This window comes from Acinonyx jubatus, chromosome B4 (genome assembly GCF_027475565.1).
Source record: "Acinonyx jubatus isolate Ajub_Pintada_27869175 chromosome B4, VMU_Ajub_asm_v1.0, whole genome shotgun sequence".
NCBI lineage: Eukaryota > Metazoa > Chordata > Mammalia > Carnivora > Felidae > Acinonyx > Acinonyx jubatus.
The window spans coordinates 112,829,962-112,847,987 of record NC_069387.1 but is presented as its reverse complement, the minus strand read 5'-3'; the positions used below and the strand labels follow the sequence as shown (position 1 = coordinate 112,847,987).

The window sequence follows — 18,026 nt, the reverse complement described above, 5'->3', positions numbered from 1 at the left end:
AAAATAAAGATAGCATAGTAAATAAAGATGGTATGAATAAATAAATATCACTAATAGCAACTGGGAAATCAGAAAACAGTTATAATATGACAACATCTCACGTAAAGATGACCACTACAAAAGAATAAAACACCAAACACCAAACCCTACCCAAAAGAAATGGGTAATCTGTATAGCCCTATTGTTATAAAGAAATAGATTCCAGATTCAGAAAGCTTCACTGGTGAATTTTACCAAACACTTAAGAAATAACACCTATTCTTTGTTAAATTTTCCCCCCAAAATAAAAGTGGGAATATTTCACAACTCATTCTAGGAGGCTAGAATGTTCTAGATATAAAAACAAAACAAAACAAAACAAAACAAAAAAACAGATAATACAGAAAAGAAAACTATAGACCAATATTTCTCAAAAGCACAATCACAAAATAATGGCAAATTGAATCCAGAAATACATAAAGAGGATGATATATGAATGACCCACTTGGATATATTCCAGGAAGGTGAGGTTGGTTCAACATTCACAGTCAGTTGGTAATTCACAATCTCAACAGACTAAAAGAGTAAAATCATGTCTTAATACATGTAAAAAAATCATTTATAAAATTCAACATTCATCCATCATAAAAAAAATTTCAGCAAACTAGGAATAGAAGGGAACTTCCTCAATCTGACAAACCTTACCTACAAAACAACAACAACAACAACAACAACAACAACAACAACAACAACAACCACCACAGCCAACATCATGGTAATGGTGAAAGATTGAAGGCTCCCACACTAAGATTGGGAAGAAAGCAAGAATGTCCATTTTTACAACTTCTTTTCACCATTGTATTGGAGGTACTGGCCTGTGCCTTAAGACAAAAAAATAAATAAAAGTATATAGATCGTAAAGGAAGAAATAAAAATGTCTTTAGTTACAAACAGCATAATTTCTACATAGAAAATTGTAAGGAATCAAAAACAAAAACAGTTACTGCAACAAATATGTGAGTTTAGCTAGGTTTCGGGATACAAGATCAATACAAAAAATAAGTTTTACTAATTACCAGTAACAAACTACTGGAAATTGAAAATGTTAGTAATACTACCTACAATAGATTTAAAAACATGAAATAGTAATAAAGTTAATCAAATATGTGCAAGAGCTGTACATGTAAAAGAAAATTTTTGAGTGCTGAGAAAAGTTAAGGAAAATTAAATGAAGAGACAGACCATGCTCATGGATGGGAAGGTCAATACTGTTAAACAAAATCTCAACAGCCTTTCTCCTTGTGTTGTAAAAATCAACAAACTGATTCTAAAATGTATTTGGAACACATGCACAACCGTTTCCCCCAAACATGGAGCCTTGTAGTCCCGGTCTCACCTGATGAGGATGAGGGAGTGGTGGGTTCAGTTTGGGCTATTGGCTGTGCCCTTGCTCGCAGCCTGTCTGCATATCCCACCCCTCCCCCATCCCCTACCCCCACCCCCAGCTTTCTCCTGCTCTTTACTCCTGGAAGTTGTCAGGCAAATTTTTCACCTACAAGGGATTGCGCATCTTCTACCAAGACTCTTCTGGTGTGGTTGGATGTCCTGAGATAGTTGTGCTTTTACATGGCCTTCTAACATTCCAGCTATGATTAGTAGAGGATTTGGGAAACCCTAAGTTTTCATCAAGTGATTGCCCTTGATTTCGTGGGCTTTGGCTTCAGTAACAAATTGAGACCACATTACTATTCCATGTTTGAGCAGGCCAGCATTGTGGAGGCACTTTTGTGGTACCTGGGGTTCCAGAACCACAGGATCAACCTTTTGTCTCATGATTATGGAGATATCGTTGCTCAGGAGCTGCTTTGTAGGTTCAGGCAGAATCGATTTGGTAGCCTTACCATAAGGAGTCTCTATCTGTCAAATGGAAGGTATATTTCCTGAGACTTACCGTCCTCTCCTTCTCCAAAAGTTTCTCAAAGATGGAGGCATGATGTCACCCATCCTCACACGATTGATGAACTTCTTTGTATTCTCTTGAGGTCTCATCCCAGTCTTTAGGCTGTACACCCGCCTCTCTAAGAGTGAGCCATGGGACATGTGGGCAGGGATCTGCCACAATGATGGAAGCTTAGTTATCGACAGTCTTTTACAGTACATCAACCTGAGGAAGACGTTTAGAAGATGCTAGATGGGAGCTCTGGCTTCTCTAACTGTCCCCATTCATTTTATCTATGGACCATTGGATCCCGTAAGTCCCCTATCCAGAGTTTTTGGAGCTGTACAGGAAAATACCACAGTGTCGATTCTGGATGACCACGTTAGCCACTATCCACAGCTAGAGGATCCCCTGGGCTTCCTGACTGCCTGTATGGGCTTCCTCAACTCCTTCTGAGCTGCAAAGAGTAGATTCCCTGTATTACCTCCCCTACTTCCTTACCTGCTGTGTATTCCACTTAGAAAGAAATGCCCAAAAGAAGTCTTGGCCACCAAACACTTTCTCTCACAACAGTTCACCTGACTCACTGGTGATCAGCATATAGTAAAAAACCCACAGAAGCTCCAGCTAAGGATGGCCCTAACAGTTCACCTCCCATTCTTCTAACATCTGAGCGAATGTATGCACTTGCCTTTGCCTTTGCACTGTTAGGAAGTTCTGATGAGCACTACTGCTCACAGATACAGAAAGATAGGGAGACATTCTTAAAAGTCTTAACACTTCTGTGGACTTTTCTGAAATATTTAAAAATGCTAATTTCTGGCCCATCCTCGGTTGGAATCCTATGGTAAAGAATGAGGAGAGGGTGTCTCCTTACACGTCCTCGAATGGCTTTAAGGGCACATCCTTTTGTAACTTCTCTAAGCAACACAGCTTAGTGAGAGTAAGTCTCCCTTGTCATAACTTAGTATTTCGTTCCATCAGGTGCTTTTAATTATAGGCATTTTGTTGACATAGATTTTGGTTTGAATATGTATACTTTATTCTTTTAATGTTTATTTTTTTGAGAGAGAGAGAGAGAGAAATCACAAGCAGGGGAGAGGCAGAGAGAGAGAGAGAGAGAGAGAGAGAGACAGAATCTGAAGCAGGCTCCAGGCTCTGAGCTGTCAGTGCAGAGCCTGACCCAGGGCTTGAACTCACGAGCTGTGAGATCATGACCTGAGCTGAAATCAGACGCTTACCCACTTAACCAACTGAGCCACCAGGCACTCCTAAATATGCTTTAAGACTATGATTTACCTGCACATACTATATATATTTTATAAGGATACTAAACCAGCGATGCTTTGGCAGAGTAGTGAACCTTATTCAACAGGTTTATTTTCTGAATAAACTGAATCAAATCCAAACTATTTACAGGATTTCCTAAAATCACAGGATGTTAAGGACCAGTAGCATCCGTGCCAGAGATTTACTGTTACTAATTCTGACAGCAAATAATAGTCTGCCTCTTCATACTTCAGTGCTTAGAAGCACATCCCTCCTGAGCTAGAGGGAAGGGGATTGTGGTACTGTCCAAGTTTACTGTGCTAAATGTACACGGATTCCTTTTACGATGATTGCTTAACTTCTCTTTGGTTGTCCCAGAGAGGCTGCCTCTTGTAGCTCAGTAATTCCTGTTCTTTACAGACAGGAAAGTTCCAGAAACTTTAAGAATAAATTCTGAAAGGCCTATGAGCAAATGGTGCTGAATACTTTTTTCCTAACCCACAGCTTCATTGCCTTAGTCAAAACAGGATGATGGAGTGATTATTTTAAATTCTTTTTTTTTTTTTATTAGCACTTCAAGTATAACAACTGACACTGGAATAAGTATTTTTTATTAATAAAAATGAATTTTGACAAAAAATAAAGAAATAAAATGTATTTGGAAATACAAAGGGCCTAGAAATTATTCTAGATTATTCTAGAAAAAGAATAACAAAGTTGGAGGAGTCACGTTATCTGATTTGAATTTTTATTCTAAACCTATAGTAATCAAGACAGAGTAACACTGGTCTAAAGACAAAAATACAGGTCAAGGGAACAGACTAGAGAGTCCAGAAATAGATCCACCAAAATGTAGTCAACTGATTTTAGACAAAACTGCCCAGGTAATTCAATGAAGAAAGGATAGTTTTTCAACAAATGGTGCTGAAACAATTGGACGTCCATACACCAAAAAACCGAATCTTGACCCTTACTTCATACCACACACAAACATTAACTTTAAATCAAATATAAGAGACAAAACTATAAAACTTCTGAGAAAACAAAGGAGAAAATCTTGTTACCTTGGGTCAGGCAAAGGATTCCTTTTTTTTTTTTTTTTTTAGAATAATTTATTTATTTTTTAATTTACATCCAGGTTAGTTGGCATATAGTTCAACAATGATTTCAGGAGTAGATTCCTTAATGCCCCTTACCCATTTAGCCCATCCCCCTTCCCACAACCCCTCCAGTAACCCTCTCTTCTCCATATTTAAGAGTCTCTTATGTTTTGTCCCCCTCCCTGTTTTTATATTATTTTTGCTTCCCTTCCCTTATGTTCATCTGTTCTGTGTCTTAAAGTTCTCATATGAGTGAAGTCACATGATTTTTGTCTTTCTCTGACTAATTTTGCTTAGCATAATACCCTCTAGTTCCATCCACATAGTTAGTTGCAAGTGGCAAGATTTCATTCATTTTGATTGCCAAATAATACTCCATTGTGTATGTGTGTGTGTGTATATATATACCACATTTTCTTTATCCATTCATCCATCGATGGACATTTGGGCTCTCTCCATCCTTTGGCTATTGTTGACAGTGCTGTTTCTTACACAGGACACACACATCACAAACCATAAGAAAATATTGATACATTGGACTTGACATCAAAATGAAAACTTTCTGCTCTTCAAAAGATAATGTTATGTGAATATATCTCAATAAAGCTGTTACAAAAAAAAAAAAAGATAATGTTGACAAAAATCTTAAAAGCCACAGACTTGGAAAATTATTAGAAAATTCTATATCTGATAAGGAACTTGTATCTAGAATACTTATAAAAAACCTTCACAGCTTGGTTAGAATATAAAAGTCCAACTAAAAAGTCGTCAAAATATTTAAACAGACACTTTTCATCACAGAGTGTATATAAATGACCAATCAATTCATTAAAAGATGCTAATTTGAATTTAGAGAAATCTAAGTGAAAACATGATAAAATACCACTGCACACCCACTAGCATGCCGAAAATTTTAAAGATTGGCATTATCAAACTCTGGCAGGCATATGAAGCAACTGCAACTCTCACATTGCTGGTGAGAACGGAACATGGTAAAACCACTTGAAAACAGTTTAGCGGTGGGGTGCCTGGGTGGCTCTGTCAGTTAAGCATCTGCCTCTTGATTTCAGCTCAGGTCGTGACCTCATGGTTCATGAGATCGAGCCCCGAGTGGGGCTCTGCGCTGGCAGCATGGAGCCTGCTTGGGATTCTCTCTCTCTCTCTCTCTCTCTCTCTCTCTCGATCTCTGCCTTTCTCCCACTTGTTCTCTCTGTGTGTCTCTGTCTCTGTCTCTCTCTCAAAATAAATAACCTTTAAAAATAAAATAGCTTAGTGGTTTCTTATAAAATCAAACATGCACTTCCTGTGGTTGGTACTACCACCCCCAGGTATTTATGCAAGAGAAATGATTTCGTATGTCCGCACAAAGGCCTGTACATGAATGTTTGTAACAACGTCTTCATACTAGCTAAAGACTGGAAGCAGCCCAAATGTTCACCAGCCGGTAAATAGATTAAAAAACCATACTATATCCAGACCATAGAACAATAATAGTCAACAATTAAAAAAAAAAAAAGCAAACTACAGACACATACAACACTATGAATTCGTCCGGAAGCAGTATGTGGAGTATGAGAAGCTAGACACAAAAGGCTACATATTATAGAAGTCCATTGACATGCCTTTCTGGAAAACAGATTAGATGTTGCCAGGAAATGGGGGTGGGTGAGGAGACTGACGGTGGAGGAGCACGAGGAGGCTTTTGGAGTTGGTAGAAAGGTTTTACGTTTTGATTCAGGCAGCAATTACACGACTGTATACAATGGACAGAACTCACTGAACGATACACTCCTAAAGGGGTAAATTTTATTTTCCGTAAATTATTTCCCAGTAAATCTGACTCTTAGAAAGGTAAAACTAAAAAATAACTAACTTGGAGAAGAACAAAGAGAGGGGAAAAGCTGAAATCTTGTATCGTGCAGTCTAAGAAGTCAGTGTACATGGAAGATTCCATCACTGAATAACCTTCCTTCCCTCTCACCCACATTTTGGCATTTGTACAGTCCTCACCCCAGAAAGACAAATAAGAGAGGTAAGGGTGATTTTTTTTTTTAATTCCCACAACTTAAAGGTCTAGGCACATGCTCACCCTCCACCTTAATTCAGATTATTCAAGAAGGAAAATAGTTCAGGGTCAGTGAAATTACACGTAAGAAAAGATACTGACTTACCTTCAGTACAAAAACAGGTTTAAAAATAGCACTCTTGGGGTGCCTGGGTGGCTCAGTCACTTAAGCTTTCAGCTTTTGATTTTGGCTTGGGTCATGATCTCCTGGTTCACGAGATGGGAGTCCCGGGTCAGCTCTGCACTGATGGTGTAAAGCCTGCTTGGGATTCTCTCTCCCCCTCTCTCTGCCCCTCCCCTGCTTGTGCTCTCTCTTTCTCAAAATAAATAAATAAACATTTTTAAAAATTAGCACTCTCACTAGATCTTAAATGTTATAATCATAAGAAAGAAATAATATTATGGGATGGGGTGATAATCATGTTGTCACCTATAAACGTATCAAATCAACATGTTACATATCCTAAACTTACACAATGTTAGATGTTAATTATGTCTCGATTTTAAATAATTTTTTAACGTTTATTTATTTTGGGGAGATAGAGAGACAGAGTGGGGGGCAGGCAGAGAGAGAGGGAGACACAGAATCGGAAGCAGGCTCTAGGCTCTGAGCTGTCAGCACAGAGCCCGACACGGGACTCGAACCCACAAAGCGCGGGATCGTGACCTGGGCCGAAGTCAGACACGCGGCCGACTGAGCCACCCAGGTGCCCCAATTATATCTCGATTTTAAAAGATAAAAATACATCAAAAAACAAAAATAGCACTCTTACATTCTCCCAGATAGGCTGAAGTGGTTTACACACATTTGTTCTTAGCTCCTGATAGTTCTGCGAGCGGAATGCAGGTAGAGCAAGATGCTGTGGAGACTGGTTTCCACCCAGGGGGACATGCACCTGGATTTAACATGTTGCGGGGGTCACTCTGATGGTCATGGTGGGAAAGCTGAATTTGATGAGGGCAAAGCGAGATGGACGGACGTGGTTGTTGAAATCATCCCTTGACAGATGATCAGACCCCTCACTTGGGATACTTGGAGACAACGGAATTAGGGGCAGCACCCCAGTGAGCCTTGGACATTGGTTGAGTGTGAGGGGTGCCAGAGAAAGTGACTTTGGCGGGGGGGGTCACACTAAAGTTCCTGACTTGGTGGGGGATGTTACACCAAAAGGACCGGGAAAGCAGGGCCAGAGGTCATGCTTGGGACGAGCAAGTGTTCCCCTGTGACGCTTGTCCGTGTTGATCTGGGCATTTCACCTTGGCATTTCCCATAAGTCCTAACAAGGTGCCCACCAGAGAAAAGATGTTCCATAAATGTTTGCAGAATTGATTGAGGTGAGGAGGTTGTGCTTGACCTGGCAGCTCATATCTGGCAGAGAAGAGAGGGCGGACCAGGTAAACTCTCATAAACATTGCGTACCTACACCGGGCTTAGGGGCAGGGACACGGCGGTAAAAACACGCTCCAGCAAAGCTGCGTTAAGGCCATGAAGGAGGGGTTCCTGCCTCTCAGAACAGCTCCAGAAAGATTCTTATTTATGATTCACTTTATTTCCAGGAGCCAATGTCTAGACACAACCCTAGAATTCCCCTTACTGATGTATCTCACCGTGTGCTGACCTGTGACCTGTGACCTTCCACTTCCCCGTAAAATGACTCCACACCCCATCTCACCCCTCCTTCTAGTGGCCCTCTCTTGTATACATCTTATGTGACTTTCCGGGACAGCTCCTGAGGCGAGGACACACCACTGTGAATAATGGAGGTGCCCCTGGTGAGGTTGTTCACTTCGCATGGAAGCATCTTTTCTGGGCGCCCCCATGCTGCAGTCTTATGCTTCTGGAAGTCAGAACCTGATCTAGATAAAAGGAAAGTGGCAGGTCTCCACTAAGTCCTGAAGGAACAGGAGACGGTGGCATGGAGAACTGGAACTCCATTCCCAGGGCTGTATCTATCTGTCCTTCTCTGAATAACTCCCAGAGCCCAAGCCCCACTCAAGGACCAAGGACCATAAGCAAGTTATTTAACTTCTCTGCGTCTCAGTTTCCTCATTTCTAAAATGGAGATCATTCTCCCTCGTAAGACTGTTGTGGGAGGTAAACAAGACTGTATATGTGAAAGTGCTTTCTTTATAAATTGTAAAGCTGGAGCCAAATAGTCACAGCATCTGACAAATAGTATGTGCTCAATAAATAGTTATGTGTTTGTTTTTGTCTTAGCTTTCTAAAAAGCAGCAGGATGGTAGTCTCACACCCTAAACCAGGATTTCATTTTAAACTTCATTTTTGGCTCTATTTTTAGTGCTAGGAGCCCTCCAAGTGTTCTTCCTCAGACACTCCTAGGTGTTATATTTAAACGCCCAGCACGTCAATTCTGCCCTAAACACTTTTCCATTGCGTCACTATGACGGCTGATCTCACATGTTGACATGACTGGGCAGAGAAACGCCCAGATACCTGCTAAAACATTTCCTGGTATGTCCGAGAGAGTGTTTCTGGAAAGGATTAGTATGGGTAGAGTGAGTGAAGAAGATCGCCCTCCCCCATGTGGGTGGGCATTGTCCAATCTGTCAAGGGCCTGAATAAGAACAGAAAAGCAGAGGAAGGGAGAATTTGTTCTCTGCCTGAGCTGGGACATCCAGCTTCTCCTGCCCTCAGACGTCATGCTCCTGGTTCTCAGCTCAGGCTGGGACTTAGACCATCACATACCCCAACCCCCTTCCTCAGGCTGTTGGCCTTGAACTGAAATATACCACTGGCTTTCCTAGGTCTCCAGCTTATAGGCAAGAGATAGTGGAGCTTCTCAGCCTCCATAATTATATCAATATATATGTGTGCATGTGTGTGTGTGTGTGTGTGTGTGTGCACACATTAGCATCTCCTATTGGTATTATTTGTCTGGTGAACCCTGGGTAATATAATCACCTTATATCTTATTGGAATCTTTAGGCAGGAGCTTCCTGATGATTTTTCCAAGCGATCTCTTTTACTTTTGTGGGGGAAGAGCTACCATTTGAACGACAGCCCCCTACTGATTTCAGTGGATCAACTCACATCTCCTGGCAACTTCCACCAACACTTTCCTATCTTCCTCCAAATGCAACTTTGTAATCAGCGCTGTTGTGTGCTGTCCAGATTCCCTTCACCGGCAGGTGTACCGGCCCATGGCTACTGCAAGTAACGGCTGCCACAGGCTTACAGCTGCACCCTTCCCTTGCAGAGTCGCCCTTGACCCATGGGAGCCAACTTGCCCAGTAACATTCAGGAGAGTATTCTACCCTCAGGGAAGCCCATAGCCAATGGCTAGCTGACACAGGGCATGGAAGTTCAACCGCCTTACCTCAAGCTGCAACAACTTTGTGGTACTCTGTGGTGTTTTCTGACACCAAATGTGGTTTTTCCTGACACCAAGCAATTCTCCAACACCTATTGGGTGTCCAGCAATTTAGTTCAGTTCTAACGCTATCTATCTGGAGTTAGTTAGCATGCGATCCTACAAGTTAAAGGCCTCAGTCCCACAAGACAGACCCCACTTCAGATGCCAACCACAAATGGGGTCCCCAAGTGGCCAGCACTTCTGTCTAACGGACTACAGATTCAGGGCTTCCCACGAGGCCCCCCACCCAGTTTCGATAATTTGCTAGAACAATTCATCATAGAAATTCAGAAAGCGCTCTACTTACTATTACAGTTTATTATAAAGGATAAAAATGAACAGCCAGGTGAAGACGTACATAGGGGGAGATCTGAAAGGCTTCCAAGAGCGGGAGCTTCTTAGGTTAAGGGTGTGCCACCCTTCCAGCACGTAGACGTGTTCACCACCCCCAAAAGCTCCCCGAACCTCACGGCTTAGGGGTTTTGTGGAGGTTTTATTCTGTGGGCACAACTGATTCAATCACTAGCCATTGGTGATTGTCCTCAATCTCCCGTCCCTATGCCCTGCCGGAGGTGGGGACGCAGGGCTGAAAGGTCTAACCTTCTAATCACGTGGCTATTTTTTTCTGTGGAGCAGCTCCCATCCTGAAGCTATCTAGGCCCCCCTCCCCCAGAACTCACCTCATTAGCAAACAAAAGAGAATCATTTCTAAGGGTTTTAGGAGTTCTGTGTCAGATATATACTTTTTATTATGTCACGGGCATCTTGTGGGACCCAGCCGAGGCGGTACCCACCTCTGCCTAGCTTCTCCCCTGCCTTGTCCTGCTTCACTCGCATCCTCAAAGGTTTCACCCTAGAGCCCTTTGTCAATAAAGCACGCACACACACAGCCCTGCACCTGTGGGTTTCTACTCCTCACAGATATATGTGTGTCGTGTATGTGACTTTTTTGACTGGGCACCCCTTGAGATCTAACCCATATCTAGTTTACCTTTGCCTTCCTGTAACATCTTCCCAATGCCTTACACATATCCAATTGTCAGAGAATTTTGTGGAATGACTTCTTTCATATTTTGAAGTCATTTTAATTCCCATTCTGCACCCCACCCCCCAAACTTAGCATATGAACAACAGTTCATTTCTCCCCTGTGAAGATGAGGGCAAAGGATTTCAAGAAACTGCTCAAGAACAGACCCCCATGGCGATACCTCCAGGCCCTTTCTGCCTGGTGCCGGAGATAGCCCACCAAGGCTGTTCAGTGCCTCGAGTATTTTTGTTCCTTCCAACTTCTCTGCCCGATCAAGTTAAATAGTCCCTAAGAGTAAATACATGTGGCAAAGATAAAACAAATATTTTTTTCCAGTTGGATTGGTTCATTCCTTGCGTGGGTTCAGACGAGGGAGAACCAGAATGTTTTGATCAAATCAGCTGTTGCCATGAAATGATTTGCTTGTTTACTAACGGGCTGTCTTACTTCTTGCCATTATCTACCAAAGTGGGAATGCTTGGTATTATTGAGTGAACTGCTTTGAATAGGAAAATGACAAGGTTCCTTAACCTAATGTTCTTACTATGTGACAAAGTGTAAAAACACCGAATCAAAAGCAACAGACAAGTACAACCCTGTATAATTGCAGAGGAAAGAAGAAAGGAAAGCAGGTGGGCTCCCTTCGTATCCTGTTTACAAGTCTTTTTGTGCGGTGTGTTTCTGAAAACTAACTTTTCCACTTTCCTTTCTTTTTCTATATTATATGTGCATCTCACCCAGGCACTGCCATGACGTTTTGACCTCCTAAAAAGAGAGGTGTTGTTGCTCCAATAACTTCCACAGTGTGAGGACCACAGCTCTTCCAACCTAGAAGGTCTCCGTGATCCCATGAGGTACCACTGACTTTGTGGTGGTGATTGCTTAGTTATTAAGCATCCAGAGTTATGTGACCCTGTACTACTGGTAACAGTAATTAGGATAGATAACACTGATTGGATCTGTCAGGCATTGTTCTAGGACTTCACATGTATTCATTGATTAATGCCCCAACACAGCTCTATGAGCGAGGCAATTTTATTTTCATTTTTTAATGCTTATTTATTTTGAGAGAGAGAGAGGTGGCAAAGAGAGATGGGGAGACAGAGAATCCCAAGCAGACTCATTGCTGTCAGAGCAAAGCCTGACACGGGGCTCCATCCCACAACTGTGAGATCATGACCTGAGCCGAAATCAAGAGTCGGACACTTAACCGACTGAGTCACCCAGGTGCCCCTGTTTTCTTGTTTAAAAAAAAAAATTCCAGGGACGCCTGGGAGGCTCAGTTGGTTAAGCATCTGACTGCAGCTCAGGTCATGATCTTGTGGTTTGTGAGTTCGAGCCCTGTGCCGGGTTCTGTGCCGACAGCTCAGAGCCTGGAGCTGCTTCAGATTCTGTCTCCCTCTCTCTCTGCCCCTCCCCTGCTCACACTCTATCTTTCTCTCTCTCTCAAAAATCAATATTAAACAAAAAATTTTTAATTCCATCTGATACATTTTTATACACCTAAGAGCTTTTTTTTCTTTCTTTTTTTTTTTATTTTTTTAATGTTTATTTATTTTTGAGACAGAGAGAGACAGAGCATGAACGGGGGAGGGTCAGAGAGAGGGAGACACAGAATCTGAAACAGGCTCCAGGCTCTGAGCTGTCAGCACAGAGCCTGACGTGGGGCTCGAACCCATGGACTATGAGATCATGACCTGAGCTGAAGTCGGCCGCTTAACCGACTGAGCCACCCAGGCGCCCCACCTAAGAGCTTTTTAAAAAACATAACCATCTTACCATTATCTCACCATTAATATCATCAAATATCCACTGAGAAGTGTTTATATGCCCCCACTCACTTTATAATATTTTTTAAAAGATTTTTTATTTTATTTTGATTTTTTTTTAGTTTTTAATATTTATTTATTTTTGAGAGAGAGAAAGAGACAGAGCATGAGCATGAGCATGAGCAGGGGAAGGGCAGAGAGAGAGGGAGACACAGAATCCAAAGCAGGCTCCAGGCTCTGAGCCGTCAGCACAGAGCCCGACTCGGGGCTCGGACTCACCAACTGTCAGATCATGACCTGAGCTAAAGTCGGACGCCTAACCGACTGAGCCACCCAGGCATCCCTAAAGATTTTATTTTTAAGTAATCTCTACACCCAACGTGGGGCTCAAACTCACAACCCCAGATCAAGGGTCACATGTGCTACCGACTGAGCAAGCCAGGCAACCCGGTAGGTAACTTTAATATCATCATTTTGCACATGAGAAAACTGGGCCTGATAGATGTTAAAGGACTTGCCCAAGCATAGAAATTCTAAGTGACAGAGCCAACTTTGACCCTACAAATCCTGGCTCCAGACCCAAGGATTTACAAATCATTACACATACTGCCTCATAGCGTTAGTTGTAACAGCAGCCAACAACGTTCGAGTCTCAGTTGTATGCCAACGATGATGCGTAGTTATATGTATGGACATCAATCCTCATAAAAACTCCATCAGATTGACATTTATCATCCTCTTTTTGTGAGGCACAGAGAGGTTAAGCAGCTTGCCTCGGGTTACCCAGCTGGTAAGTGAAGGAACTAGGTTTCGAGTCTTTGTAGAGTGCCTTTGTAGGCAATACTCTTAGGCTGTGCTCTTAGGGTGTGCTCTTGCTCACAGGTGCTGTGAGCTTCGGCTTTGTGGAACAGGTGCACGCCGATACAGATACCACTTTGTAAAGTATGGTTTCTGCCGTCTCCCCTGGGAAAGATCCAGAGAGCCACAGAACAAGACATACTGGAGACCCAGTCTCCACTATACATCTTCTCTGGCCTCTTTGTTTGCCTGCTAGCATTTTCCTCTCATTTTGCTAAGAGCATTCTTGTTTTCTATTGGGGAATATATTGGTTTTCTGTCATTGCCATAACAAGTGACCGTTAACTTAGTGGATGAAAACCACACAAATTTATTATCTTACAGTTCTGGAGGTCAGTTGTCCAAAACAGGTCGCGCTGAGCTAAAAGGCAAGGTATCATCAGGGCTGAATTTCTCTAGGAGGCCCTCAGGGACAATCCGTTCCTTTGTCTTTTCCAGTTTCTAGAGACGCTCGCATTCCTAGGCTCATGGCTGGGTTCCTCCACCTTCAAAGCCAGCAACCTGTCAGGCCAAGTCCTCTTCTCACACTGGTTCGTCGACTTAACGATCCTGTTGACTGTATCGGGTTTACCTGGACAAACTCCCTGGGTGAAGGAGCTGACCAGCCACCTTAATTCCTCTGTGCCTGTTCACGGCTCCTCAGCGTTAGGAGATATGTGTCTCTGGGAGCCTCATTCTACCTGCCCCAGGAGACCTCCCTCTTTCACTCTCGGACCATATATTCTGCATTAGTCCAGCTCAATAACCCTGCCTCACAGGATGGGTCTGGGACCTTACTGGAATTCTTGGAAAAGGGAGGCCCTCCTCACCCCCCAAAGAGCTGATCACAGCTCAAGAGTGGCCCTCTCCCTGAGTGGTCGGAGCCTTTTGCACTGGCTGTTAAATACGGTGACAGTCCTCCCTGCTGCTGGGGGTGATGAGCCGGTAGCTGCTGTGCCCAACTTTATGGAAACATGGGACGAGGGTCCCTAAAAATGAGGCCCCTTCCTCCTGCTGCTCCTTCGGGGAGCTACTATGTGGCACTTAACAATCTCTAAAAAACAAAGACAACTCAAATAAGATCTCTTTAATGCGACCCAGCTTAGCACTGTTCAGTACTTCGTTTGGTACTCGCCAGCTTGCTTTGAGCGTCAGGATGCACACCAGTGTTCAGCATGTTGACTGCTTCTCCAGCCTCTCCTTTGTCATTCTTGGCATCCCCGAAGCTTAAAAAACTGCAATAAAATATCTTTTTGCTAGGATCCACCCGAAGCACACATTATTAGTGGGGCTTCTGCGCTGTGAATGCTGTGTAAGAAATGACACAAGTCTCTGTGGCACACCAGAAGCATTTCTTTTTCTTCCTCACAGGTCTGTGGGGCTGCTGGGGCAGCTCTGCCTCGGGCCGCAGATGGAGATTGGGTCCACTCCCATTTCTCTCACTGTCCTTGGACCAGAAGGTACCCAAGGGCAGTTCTTTCTTTCTTTTTCTTTCTTTCTTTCTTTCTTTCTTTCTTTCTTTCTTTCTTTCTTTCTTTCTTTCTTTCTTTCTTTCTTCTTTTTTAACGTTTTTATTTATTATTTTTGAGAGACAGAGAGAGAGAGACAGAGCACAAGCCTGGGAGGGGCAGAGAGAGAGGGAGACACAGAATCGGAAATAGGCTCCAGGCTCTGAGCTGTCAGCACAGAGCCCGACGCGGGGCTTGAACTCATGAATGGTGAGATCATGACCTAAGCCGAAGTCAGACGCTTAACTGACTGAGCCACCCAGGCACCCCAGGGACAGTTCTCATGGTAGAGGACAGAAGGACAAGAGGTCAAGCCAAACTACAGGAGCATGTTTAAAGTCTCTGCTCATATCATGTCCGCTAATATATTCCATTGGCCAAAACAAGCCATATGCCAAGTCCAACATCAGTGGATGGGAAAATATACTCTGGTCTCTCCAGTAGGGGGGTGAGGGGTGGAGTGGCAAGGTAGAGAGAGTATCATGGCAAAGACTGGACACATTCCAAGGGGGAAGAGAAGAATTAGAATAATCCAGTCCTATCACAGACACCCTCCATTAAAAAAAAAAATTTTTTTTTAATGTTCATTTACTGAGGGGAGGAGGGGCAGAGAGAGAGGGAGACAGAATCTGAAGCAGGCTCCAGGCTCTGAGCTGTCAGCACAGAGCCCAATGTGGGGCTCGAACCCACAAACCACGAGATCATGACCTGAGCTGAAGTCAGACAATTAACCGACTGAGCCACCCAGGCACCCCCAGACACCCTCCATCTTTAAATTGCCCTCTTCTTTCATGAAAAAAAAGAGAAAACCACATAAAAAGGTCATTTCAAGGATTTCTGCAAAAATTTTCTGAAAGCTATTTCCAGAAGTTACCAGGATTAGTAAAATGTCATTCCATCTCCTACCTTTAGGTCTGACTTCATGGGACTCAGGCAGGAGCATGGGGGCCCACATTCAGAAGGACCCCATATTTGCTTTAATGTTCTGCTGTCCCTGTCTTGAGGTTCTTAATAATTTTTGAATAAGGGGCTCTAAATTATCATTTTGCACTGGTCCCCACAAATTATGTAGCCAGTCCTGTCTATACATGTTATATTTATGGTCCCAGATAGTGAGGACTAATGCTCAGAATGGCAACCCTAAGACCTATAGATTCCAAAATGATCCCCAATCCAATTACAATAACCATGTTCTTTCATGCATTCAACATGCTTATTGGGTACTGTTATAATTCCAGGATTTAGAGGTCAAACCATGAACTAACCAGCCCTGCCCTCGTGGCATTCACACTGTGCCGTACTTCCTGTTATCTGCCCACTGGACAGATGACTTTCATGCACAGCTGTTCAGGGGACATCAGAGGCAGACACATACAGCAGAGTGTGTCATAGGCACTGTCGGGTAGGGGGCACATGCAAATCCCAGCAGTCACCAGGAACTCCATCCACCCCAATCTCTCAGAAACAAATCAGAAATGCAAGAGGGTGAGAGTGATAATATCAGAGCGCTCATCTTAAACCCACTCTGCATTGTAAAAGATAATAAATCTTTCACAACTCTGCTACTTTAGATGTTATTCTAGTCTCTAAAGTGGCAAAAAGACAGATCCATTTTAGAAAGGTTTTCAACCATAAAGACTGAAGTCAAAGAGCCAACCGAGTTTCTGGTTAACATTTCCCAGGGGCTCTTCAAATATTGTGAGAAATGCTACTCTGTGACAGCTTTAGCCGAACACTAGCCCCATCCTTCAAGAAAGCTGCTGGCTCTGGAGTGGGAGGATGTCAAGCTGCTGATCTGCTTGAAAGATCAGAACAGGTGTATTTCACACTCCAGCTGCAGGGACCTTGCCCTGGGAAGGAACCCGTCCTTTTCCTCACTGCCTTGCTTTCCAAAAATTCATGCCCTTAGACCCCGCACCCCCATGTACCCCCACCCCAAACCAGACTCCGTGCTTCCAAGCAAGCCCAGCTGGAGTAAACATGTTACTACCACACACGTGTGCCTCCCTGAGCACACGGCACCAGTAGTTCTGTCAAAGTTGGTTCCTCCAGGCTCCGGAGGCCGGAGTGCCCACATCAGGGTCACCTGTGGGCTTGTTAAACACAGATTTTAGGGCTCCACCCTAGAGGTTTTGATTCAGTAGGTCTTGGATGGGTCCTCAAAATTTGCTTTTCTAGTAAATTCCCAGCTGCCTGATGCTGCTGATCTGGGTTACAGCCTTTGAGAACTACTGCTTTAGGGCATTGCCTCCTGAAAGGCTGCCTCAGCAACACTGTCGTCATGGTGAGACCCTAGTTCTCTGGCTTCTGACCAGCCCCGCTTCGACTTTGTTCAGTTCCCATCCATTCGTCAGCTCCCTTCAGCAGTCCCCTTGCTCCACGCTCCACTGAAAGTATTCTTGCTAAAATTAAAAATGATACACCTACTGCCACATTTAACGGACAGGGACATCACTCTCAGGTGTCTCACCTGCTGTGTCACAACTTGGCACGTCCAGATGGAACTCCCCACCTTCCTCTGCACCATGAGCCTGCTCAGCCGCGTGGGTCCGCCTCCTTCTGATGACAGTATCGCTCTTCTTGGCAGCAGCTGCCCCGCCCAGTTTGCATAGTTCAGGTGTGATTTCCTGACACCTTGATTTGGGGCTTGTGGCCTCCAGAACTGTGAGAAAATAAATTCTGTTGTTTTAAATATCCTCCCCCCACCCGAGCTTGTGATAATTTGTTATAGCAGCCATAGGAAACTAATACATCCTGCTTCCATTCTTTTTAAGTTTACTTATTGTGAGAGACAGACAGTGGGGGAGGGGCAGAGAGAGGGAGAGGGAGAATCCCAGGCAGGCTCCACACCATCAGTGTGAATCCTGATGCGGGGCTCGAGCCCACAAACCATGAGATCATGACCTGAGCTGGAGTCAAGAGTTGGACGCTCAACCAACTGAGCCACCCAGGAGCCCCTATCCTGTTTCCATTCTAATGGGGTGGTGGAGAGGGGAATACTGCTTAGGAGATTTGACCTAAGACATCGAAAACAGGAAATTTCAAAGCTTCCTCAGGGCAGGTCTGGTGCTTGAAAAATAGTCCGGGCACCAGCCTATCCAAGATGAAGGTAGTTACAATTTTGGCACAGATTAGTAACCTACCAAAGTAGGACCATCT

General features: G+C 43.6%; 1 protein-coding gene, 1 long non-coding RNA gene and 1 pseudogene across 2 annotated transcripts in view; 2 read left to right on the top strand and 1 right to left on the bottom strand.

The window, feature by feature from the left end:
- Positions 1-18,026, top strand: part of LOC128316466 (uncharacterized) — a 28,825-nt gene that overhangs the window by 7,701 nt on the left and 3,098 nt on the right. The window lies entirely within an intron of this gene.
- Positions 1,379-2,985, top strand: LOC106973398 (mesoderm-specific transcript homolog protein-like; annotated as a pseudogene).
- MRPL42 (mitochondrial ribosomal protein L42) overlaps positions 17,346-18,026 on the bottom strand; it is a 69,456-nt gene continuing 68,775 nt past the window's right edge. The window contains exon 7 of the transcript XR_008300405.1: positions 17,346-17,529. The gene's annotated coding sequence lies outside the window, so the exon portion shown is untranslated. The remainder of the gene's footprint in view (positions 17,530-18,026) is intronic.